At 41.7% G+C, this 8,433-nt stretch overlaps 1 pseudogene; it reads right to left on the bottom strand.

The window, feature by feature from the left end:
• Nucleotides 1-2,290: 2,290 nt before the first annotated feature.
• Nucleotides 2,291-7,874, bottom strand: LOC130595918 (MKI67 FHA domain-interacting nucleolar phosphoprotein-like; annotated as a pseudogene).
• Between the last annotated feature and the right edge of the window lie 559 nt (nt 7,875-8,433).

Below are 8,433 nucleotides of genomic sequence, written 5' to 3'. Positions count from 1 at the left end.
AGACTGTGATTGCTTATTTTAACTCAATATAAAACATAAGAATACAAGACTACTGACAGATTTAAAGCTCAGCAATCTCCAATATGTTGATTCTGCTATTCTATACATTTAATTTTCTTTTTAAATGTATCATATTTCTCCAAGCAGTGATTTGCTTTTCAAATTATCATTGCCTAGCTAAGACTTGTGTACCAGGTGCCATGTAAAAGCAAGTTAAAAGTAGATAAAAGCAATTTATCCTGCCCTCTAATTAGAGATGTCTTGTCTTTACCACTGACAATAGCAATATGCAGCTGTGGCAGAGGCGAGATAATAGCACCAGAGCAGAGAGAAATTAAAGATAGGTTATCATATGTTGGCTGATGTAGTGTCATCTCTCCATTGCATAGCTAAGATGGTCCTTAGGAAGAATACTACCTTAGCTTTTGGCCTGACTCAAGCAGATTTATTTTAGTTATTAAATTCAAGGTAGGATTTCATTATAATGAGGCAGTTGGCAGAATAATAATGTCTCCTTTAAATACACAGAAAGAGAATGTGACTTGCCATGATTGCTGTATCAATAAATACATGCACACCACGTCCCAGGATGTACTGGATCTTTATAAGGGTGTAACTGAGATTCATTTTGTCCTGTGCAGAGTTCCTCTTCAGATGAAGTGAATGAGCGTGAGGGGTGTCATATAATGAGACAGACGACTGAGTGACATGTCGCCTGGATGATATAAATGGTACCTTTAGTTCAGCAAGAGTCTCAAAATGAATGGAAAAAGGGTGGCGTAAGCCTGTACAGATATATTTTTTAAAATCCTGGTACCTCTATATGTTATGTATAGGGAGTAAGTACTGGAAAAATGAGGTAGTAAACAGAAATCACCATCAGGGTTAGAACTGAGCAGTCTCGAGAATCACAGAATCATAGAATCATAGAATAGTTAGGGTTGGAAAGGACCTTAAGATCATCTAGTTCCAGCCCCCTGCCATGGGCAGGGACACCTCACACTAAACTATGTCACCCAAGGCTCTGTCCAAACTGGCCTTCAACACCGCCAAGGATGGAGCATTCACAACTTCCCTGGGCAACCCATTCCAGTGCCTCACCACCCTCACAGGAAAGAATTTCCTCATATCCAATCTAAACTTCCCCTGTTTCAGTTTCAACCTGTTACCCCTTGTCCTATCACTACAGTCCCTAATGAAGAGTCCATCCCCAGAATCCTTATAGCCCCCCTTCAGATACTGGAAGGCTGCTATGAGGTCTCCACACAACCTTCTCTTCTCCAGGCTGAACAGCCCCAACTTTCTCAGCCTGTCTTCATACAGGAGGTGCTCCATTCCCCTGATCATCCTTGTGGCCCTTCTCTGGACTTGTTCCAACAGTTCCATGTCCTTTTTATGTTGAGGACACCAGAACTGCACACAATACTCCAGGTGAGGTCTCACAAGAGCAAAGTAAAGGGGCAGGATCACCTCCTTCGACCTGCTGGTCACGCTCCTTTTGATGCAGCCCAGGATACCGTTGGCTTTCTGGGCTGTGAGCGCACACTGAAGCCGGCTCATGTTCATTTTCTCATCGACCAACACCCCCAAGTCTTTCTCCACAGGGCTGCTCTGAATCTCTTCCCTGCCCAACCTGTAGCTGTGCCTGGGATTGCTCTGACCCAGGTGCAGGACCTTGTACTTGGCATGGTTCAACTTCATAAGGTTGGCGTCAGCCCACCTCACAAACATGTCAAAGTCCCTCTGAATGGCATTCCTTCCCTCCAGTGTATCAACCGAACCACGCAGATTGGAATCATCGGCAAACTTACTGAGAGTGCACTCAATCCCATTGTCCGTGTCACCAGCAAAGGTGTTGAACAAGACCCGCCCCAGCATTGATCCCCGTGGGACATCAGTCATTACTGGTCTCCAGCTGGGAAAAAAAAAAGAAAAAAAAAGTAAAATAAATTTCTTTTTGTTTTTTATAACCCGTAATTAATTACAAATGTAAGATAGAGCCTGCATCAGCAAGCTCTGCCTGGACAGACTCAGATAGTTTCAATACAGCGAGTGCTAGAGACAAGTTACAGAATTAGCTGAAGTTCTGGCAGAACTGTAGGCATGTCACAGCATGGGTGCTTGTGAGCACAAAGTCAAAAACATCTTCAAAGGCAGAGGAGACCATGAGTCCAATGATGGATAAACAGAAGGGAGAGGACTTATAAATAGGTCCCTTGCCTAGGAAAGATGGAAACTGCCTAGTCATGACAAACCAAACCAGGTCATCAGAACCTTTAGAAACACGAACTCAGTCACTTAGAGTTGAGAAAAAACATGGCTACAGCCACCCAAATTTAAGTTTATTTCTGTTTCTTCAGGTTTGGTCTTTTTTTTGGCTGCTTCTTTGTTCTCAACACACTATTCTTAGTACTGGCAGGGGGGCAGTTTGAGAGTTATTTCGTTGTCCTCCACATCACCATCCACCTGAGCAGCTGTCGCTCAAGCACTGTTGAAGTACAGACTGGAGTAGGATCCTGGCTGCTCAAAGAAATGTCCACTTCTGACTCCTTGTATGTTTTAACTTTCTTTCTCTTTAAAGAACGCTCCTGTGCAGCAAATGCTGGGAAGTCATAATTGAGCCCCTTTTAAGCCACCCTCTTCCATAAGAGTTTCTCCTTCTGCAGCAACCACTTCGTTACCTTTGCCTCCTGAATGACTGAATGTATCCTATTGTACCTACTGACAGAGGGCTGGGATGGCTTCCGGAATGTCTTGTTGCTGTTTTTGAAGAGGTTTTCATGGACCCTTTCAGGAGCTATGAAATGACACTTCAGCAGTCTTTCAAAGAACAGGTAGTTGTTCACTGTGTCTGGAACAATTTTGGCCGTGTTGTCAGACTCAAACTCTATAAATCCGTAGCTGTGAAGAGAACTGTGAAGAGGTCTGATGTGAGGAATCCAGCAGGGAGAAACTGAGTGAGAGTAGACTTAGATAGCTTTTGCTGGCTTTTACTAGCTTCTTTTGGCTTTTGAAAGCCTGTTTCTTCATGCTGTATCAATACTACTGGGGTAAAATTCCTAATTCCTTACCACAAAACCATGGTTACCAAATTTTTCAGGAGTTACGGAACTTGCTGTTTGTCTTCAGGAAGACGTTAACAGGGCAGTCGTCATCAGTGAACTTTGTCCAGGTCAGAAAAGATCGAAGACCAAGGCCAAAACTCATTTCTGGGGGAAAGCGTGCTTGTGGAGGGAGTTTGTGTTCAAGATGAGGAGTGAGATCATGACCAGGAAATGGGCCAGATCATGCCACAATCCTCTGTACTCATGCAAACTTTGACCTATGTCACTGCTTCAAAGTTAACTCCTAGACTGTATGTCCTGGATTGTATGACATGGAACACTGTACTGAACAAGCCTTTCATATCCTAGGTCCTGAATTCAGAAGATGTCACATTATGCATCTTCCAACTGTTCTAGATGCATGTGCAGACATTATAAAACTGAAAGAATTCATACCAAGGCACAAGAAGAAACTAAATTTTAGTGTACAACATTCAGAATCAACAATGACTTCTGCAGTGACTCCAGAATGAGTAATGCTTTCATTGACATTACTTAAGTTGGGAAGTAAAATATTTGTTTAGAACATAATATGTACAAAACCATGAGTCTCCCTCTATTGCTTTTGCAGTGCGATGCCTGAGAGCAGTGCTTGTCACTCACCTCATGCTATGGTATTGTAGGTACACTAGGCAGTTTGAGAAGCAGAATTTTTTTTCAACTCTGACCTCTCTAGCTTCCAATTTAATGGAAAATATATTGAGATATACTCCTCTACTTCTCTTGTTGTATCAGATACAGACATAGTATAAGGTTTGTAGACTTGTTTAGTTGTCTTAACACATTTTAGGAATGCCACTTTCAGTACTTGACATTTTATTCAAGATCTAATGATTAATACGGTGTAGGTGAAAATCAGTTTAACTGGTTTGATATATACTGATACGTTTCTCCAGATTTTTCACCTGAGTAGATCCCAGCAGGGACTGACAAAGTTCAGACTCTTTCTATATTAAATAAAATGCTGATGTTACCTCTGAGTGTAAACGATTCCTGTATCTACCACAGGGACATTGTCACAAAAGAGGACTGGAGATAAATCTATTATGCATACTCACAACTGTGGTACTCACAGCAACAGAGAATGATCTTAGACTTAACCTGAGCTTTGTTTTCTGTTTTCAGAGAATGTGAACTTAAGCACTGAAATCAACAAGTTCATCCACTCCTACATCATAAGTATAATGCAGAGACAAGTTTGAAGGTCTTAAAACTGTGTTTATGTAGTATCTGAAGTATTGCAAAATTTCACCCTGTAATTTTAGATTTATCTTCTGTGGTTCTAAGATTTCCAAATGTTTTTCTGATTTTATAAAAATTTTACATGATGCCTAGTGGGATTACAATTCATACTGCAGGACCATAACTCGCCTTTCAGTTAATGGCCTCATGCTGCTGCTTACTATTGCTAAGAAATTGTTTAGTTTTTCCAGGACCACGGCATCTTCATGGTTTAAATAACAGTCAGGTCACCGATATTACTATACCTGTTAGGTTACATTGCTTAATAAGGATAATTTATTTTAGGTTATTTCCTTTTGTTTGACAAGTAAATCTGTGTTTATAAAAGTTTGTGATGCTGGAAGCATTGGCAATAAAAGTCTTACATGTATTTAAATCACTAATACTGTGACATACTGACCTCTTAGATATTATGCTTGCCATAGAATCCCTGCCTCCTAAAATTAGTGGAGCATATGAGATAATTGCAGTTCATCCTCTCACCCAACCAATTAAATGACTGCTGGTGTCACCGTGTTTGCTCTTGCAGCACAACACATCTTTATAATACAGGTCAAACACTGCAGTAGCAGGGGAAGGAGGAAAGAGGCGAGGGATGTATCACGTGAACTAAGTGAATGGCAATGCCTGCAGCCGCCTCTAGCACGAAGGTGGCTCATGGAAAAGATCCTTTCAGCACTGAGCTTTTAGGGAGAAGAAGAAGGGAGAGGGATGGGGAAACCTCAGGTAAGGGAAAATATTGCAGCAAGAGAAGTCGGACAGACAAGCACAAGACTGAAACCAGGCAGAAAAGCCAAGTATGCAAAGCCTGCAGCATGCTCAGTGCTTGCACACCTGGGAGGGTGAAATCCATGAAGCAGGTTGGGTGAGATCAAAGGACACTGGGGCACAGTAGGCAGAGGGAGGGAGGTGACATGGAGGCCCAGCTGGAGAGCAAATACGTAGAGGTGAAGAGAGGAAAATAGACCTGTGATGGGAGCGGTGGCATGATAGTAGAGCACTGGCAGAGAGACAGGGAAGAAAGGGAGAAAAGTATCCAACTGACTCAGTGACTGAGATAGAGGCAGTAAAATAGATCTATATTCGTGGGCTGGGACAAATAATCCTTGCTGCACAACAGAGACAGTGATAGTTTTGTGCCACCTTAAAATTCCTTAAGCTTGGACTGGCATGTTACTTAAATATGAAATTCCAAAGATGTCAGCAGATGTTTGTCTGAGGCTGTATCGACCTTCTGCGCACATCAAACTTGCCACAGATACACAGGAGGTACCTGCCTACAGTAAATGATTGCTGAGGCAGTAAAATAGCTGTGACTTTTGTGGCGCCTTTTCTAGACCTGCAGTGGATGCTGCCACCAGCAGCTCTGGATGTCTAGGGCTGTGGTGACTACTGAAGGGAATCAAGATGAGTGAATCCTCCTGCTAGTACCAGTCTCTACCTCTACCTTTCCCTTGTTCCTAGTAGTGACAAGAATGGCACATTTTCTTCCATGGTGGTCCCACGCTGCTGCTTTCAGTCCCTGGTTAGCCCCAGGGATCATCTGAGAAGTAAAACCCAACTTTTCCTACACTCTGAAAAGATATAATCCAGTTTCTGAGCTTCTCACTTTGTGAGAAGACGCTCCTCGGACTTGGAAGGAACCTTCCCTGAGCACTGAAGATGCCTTTGCACTTACTTCATGTTGCTGATGTGGCACAAACAGAAGGAGCTGAGCTAGTTCAAAGGGGCCATTATCAACAAGGTCCACAGTTCTGTAATTGCTAGCAATTTCCTTTCTGCTGTCTGGAATTCAAAACCAGATAATTTTGGATGTGAGAGAAGATGATGCTGCCACTATCACATATATATTTACACTTTTAATGTATATATTGAATCTGGCAAAGAGGAGTCCAAACTGGAGACTCCAGTTCCATCTTTGGCTTGTATTGTGAGTTTGCATTAATCTCCAAAGTCTGGACTTTTAGAATGGAGTGTGTGGAAATTGCAGATGCCCTTGTGGGCATACAAATGGGGTAACAGCTGACCAGAGATAAGTTGGAGCTGATTGGTTTCATGTAAAAGTAGCAAACTTGTATTTGCAATTCCAGCAACTGCACACTTATCAGGTCTAAGGCTTAATTTTTCTTAAGTGAGAGGCATGACTTTCAAAACTGGATGCTTAATACCATGGATTAAAAGAACTGAGAAATTAAGGTGGCAACTAATTTGCTGCAGTGGTGGGCTTTGAGGTTGGAATAATCAGTATTCATAAAATATTTTAGACTTTTGCATAGAAGTGTAAATTTTACAGAGGAAAGATATATATATAATTTGTGAAGTGCAGTATTTTTGTGCACAGAATATTTTATTGAGCTCTCTAACGCACTAGGTAAATAGATTGCCCCATAAAAAGTTTACAAAGGCAATAAAAAGATCAAAGACATTTTTCACATTGCATCTCAAAACATCCAAACCACTGAAGTTTAAGAGTTGTAATGTGACCTTCCAGCCTTGGAAAACTTGTTACAATGACTAATTGTCCTGCTTTGCACTTTCAAAAGGTGATGACTGTATAGAAGTTGAGATCTGAAGAAGGAGTCGTGTGTGTATGACAGAGAGGCAGAAAACCAATCCTATAAACATCCAAAGGCAGAAAGCTGTAGACACAGGCTATAATTAAGGCCTAATGAAAAAAAGAATGGGCATGACATAAACAAAGGGCAGAAGAGTTGATAATAACAGGAGGGAGGGTAGAGAATGTGACAATGAAAGGCAATGTCCTAACACAAATAGAATAAAGAACACATATAGAACAGTGGTAGAAGTGGAATGTGGGGAAGAAAGCAAAACGTGTGAAGCTCATTTACATTGCAGGAAATGTAATCAGTACTTCCTTGAGATCATGTAGATATTTTATTGGCGTCATCATCTAGGAGATAAGCGGACATGCCAGTCAGTAGCAAATAAAGTTTTATCATGTACAGTGGAGCGTTATTTTGTCTTTTTCCCCAATACTGTTACATGCCCATATAAAGTGGGTATGCAGACTGGCACTACATGCAGTGAAGGACAGGACCGTGCAGATGTATAGACAATCGGAGCTTTGGGCTGGGATAGCCCAGAGATTGGTGACTTTCCTCTGCCATGTCTTAGGAGGGAACCCACCAGTCCACGTTCCTGCTATGCAGTTCATACCCTGACACAGGCTGTGGGACTCCTCAGATGCAGCTCATGACAGACAAACTGATGGGCTGGTAGTCACCGGCAGAAGGGAGCAAATCACTGCACAACACTGACCTGATGACACTGCAGCGGGAGCTCTGTGCACAGAGGCTCTTCTTGCCAGGCTGTTTTTCCTCCACAGTAAACAGCCAAGCAGAGGGTGTTAAAGCTGCTCCTGGACAGCATGGGAAAAGTGAAACCATTTTTCTTAAGGTTCCCAGGAAGAGATTGGTATCACCCAACAGTTCCCAGAGCTGTTAAGTGCTGACCATCTTCAATGCTCTGCACATCTTCTGCAAAGAATGAGTTTTCACAGCTCCCCATGGTTTCAGTGAGAGCCAAGAGTTACTTCTTAACATTACCTCTTAACACAAAGCACCATGAAAAGTCAGGCTCTTGGATGTAGCAAGTGCTTCTCAGGCAGCTGTAGGTGTTCCTTCTGTCTGCTTAAACATGCTTGTATGCTCAACAAATCATACATAGTCATGTCAAATTATTAATATCTTGTGAAATTTCTGGAGTGCTGTGGGAATATTTTCCTAATGTTTTATGCAAACTACTTTAGTTGTTTTTATGAGATCCTTTATTTACTTATTGAATCACTGTCATATTCAGGACAATATTAACTATTTAATGTATGAAATCTGTTAGTCCATGCAGTAGGACTTCTAATTTATTTTTTTTTTCCAAAAAGTACAGCATTTTTTTTGTCTTGAAGGAAAGACCACACAGGCTTTAACCAAGTGAAAACAGCTGTGTACAGTCTCTGGTACTTGCTTTGCAAGATCACATCTGTGTGGTCAGCATGTGCTGCAATACTGAGAGTAGACTATATATAGATCAGCTGTTTAGATGTGGTGATCTATCTGAAAATGTCAGTAGC

Source organism: Pezoporus wallicus, unplaced genomic scaffold (assembly GCF_028554395.1).
Source record: "Pezoporus wallicus isolate ANWC-B61680 ecotype Strahan unplaced genomic scaffold, APGP_CSIRO_Pwel_v1 contig_2456, whole genome shotgun sequence".
Classification (NCBI taxonomy): Eukaryota; Metazoa; Chordata; class Aves; order Psittaciformes; family Psittacidae; genus Pezoporus; species Pezoporus wallicus.
Note: the sequence above shows the minus strand (reverse complement) of the source record. Positions and strands in the feature narration are given on the sequence as shown.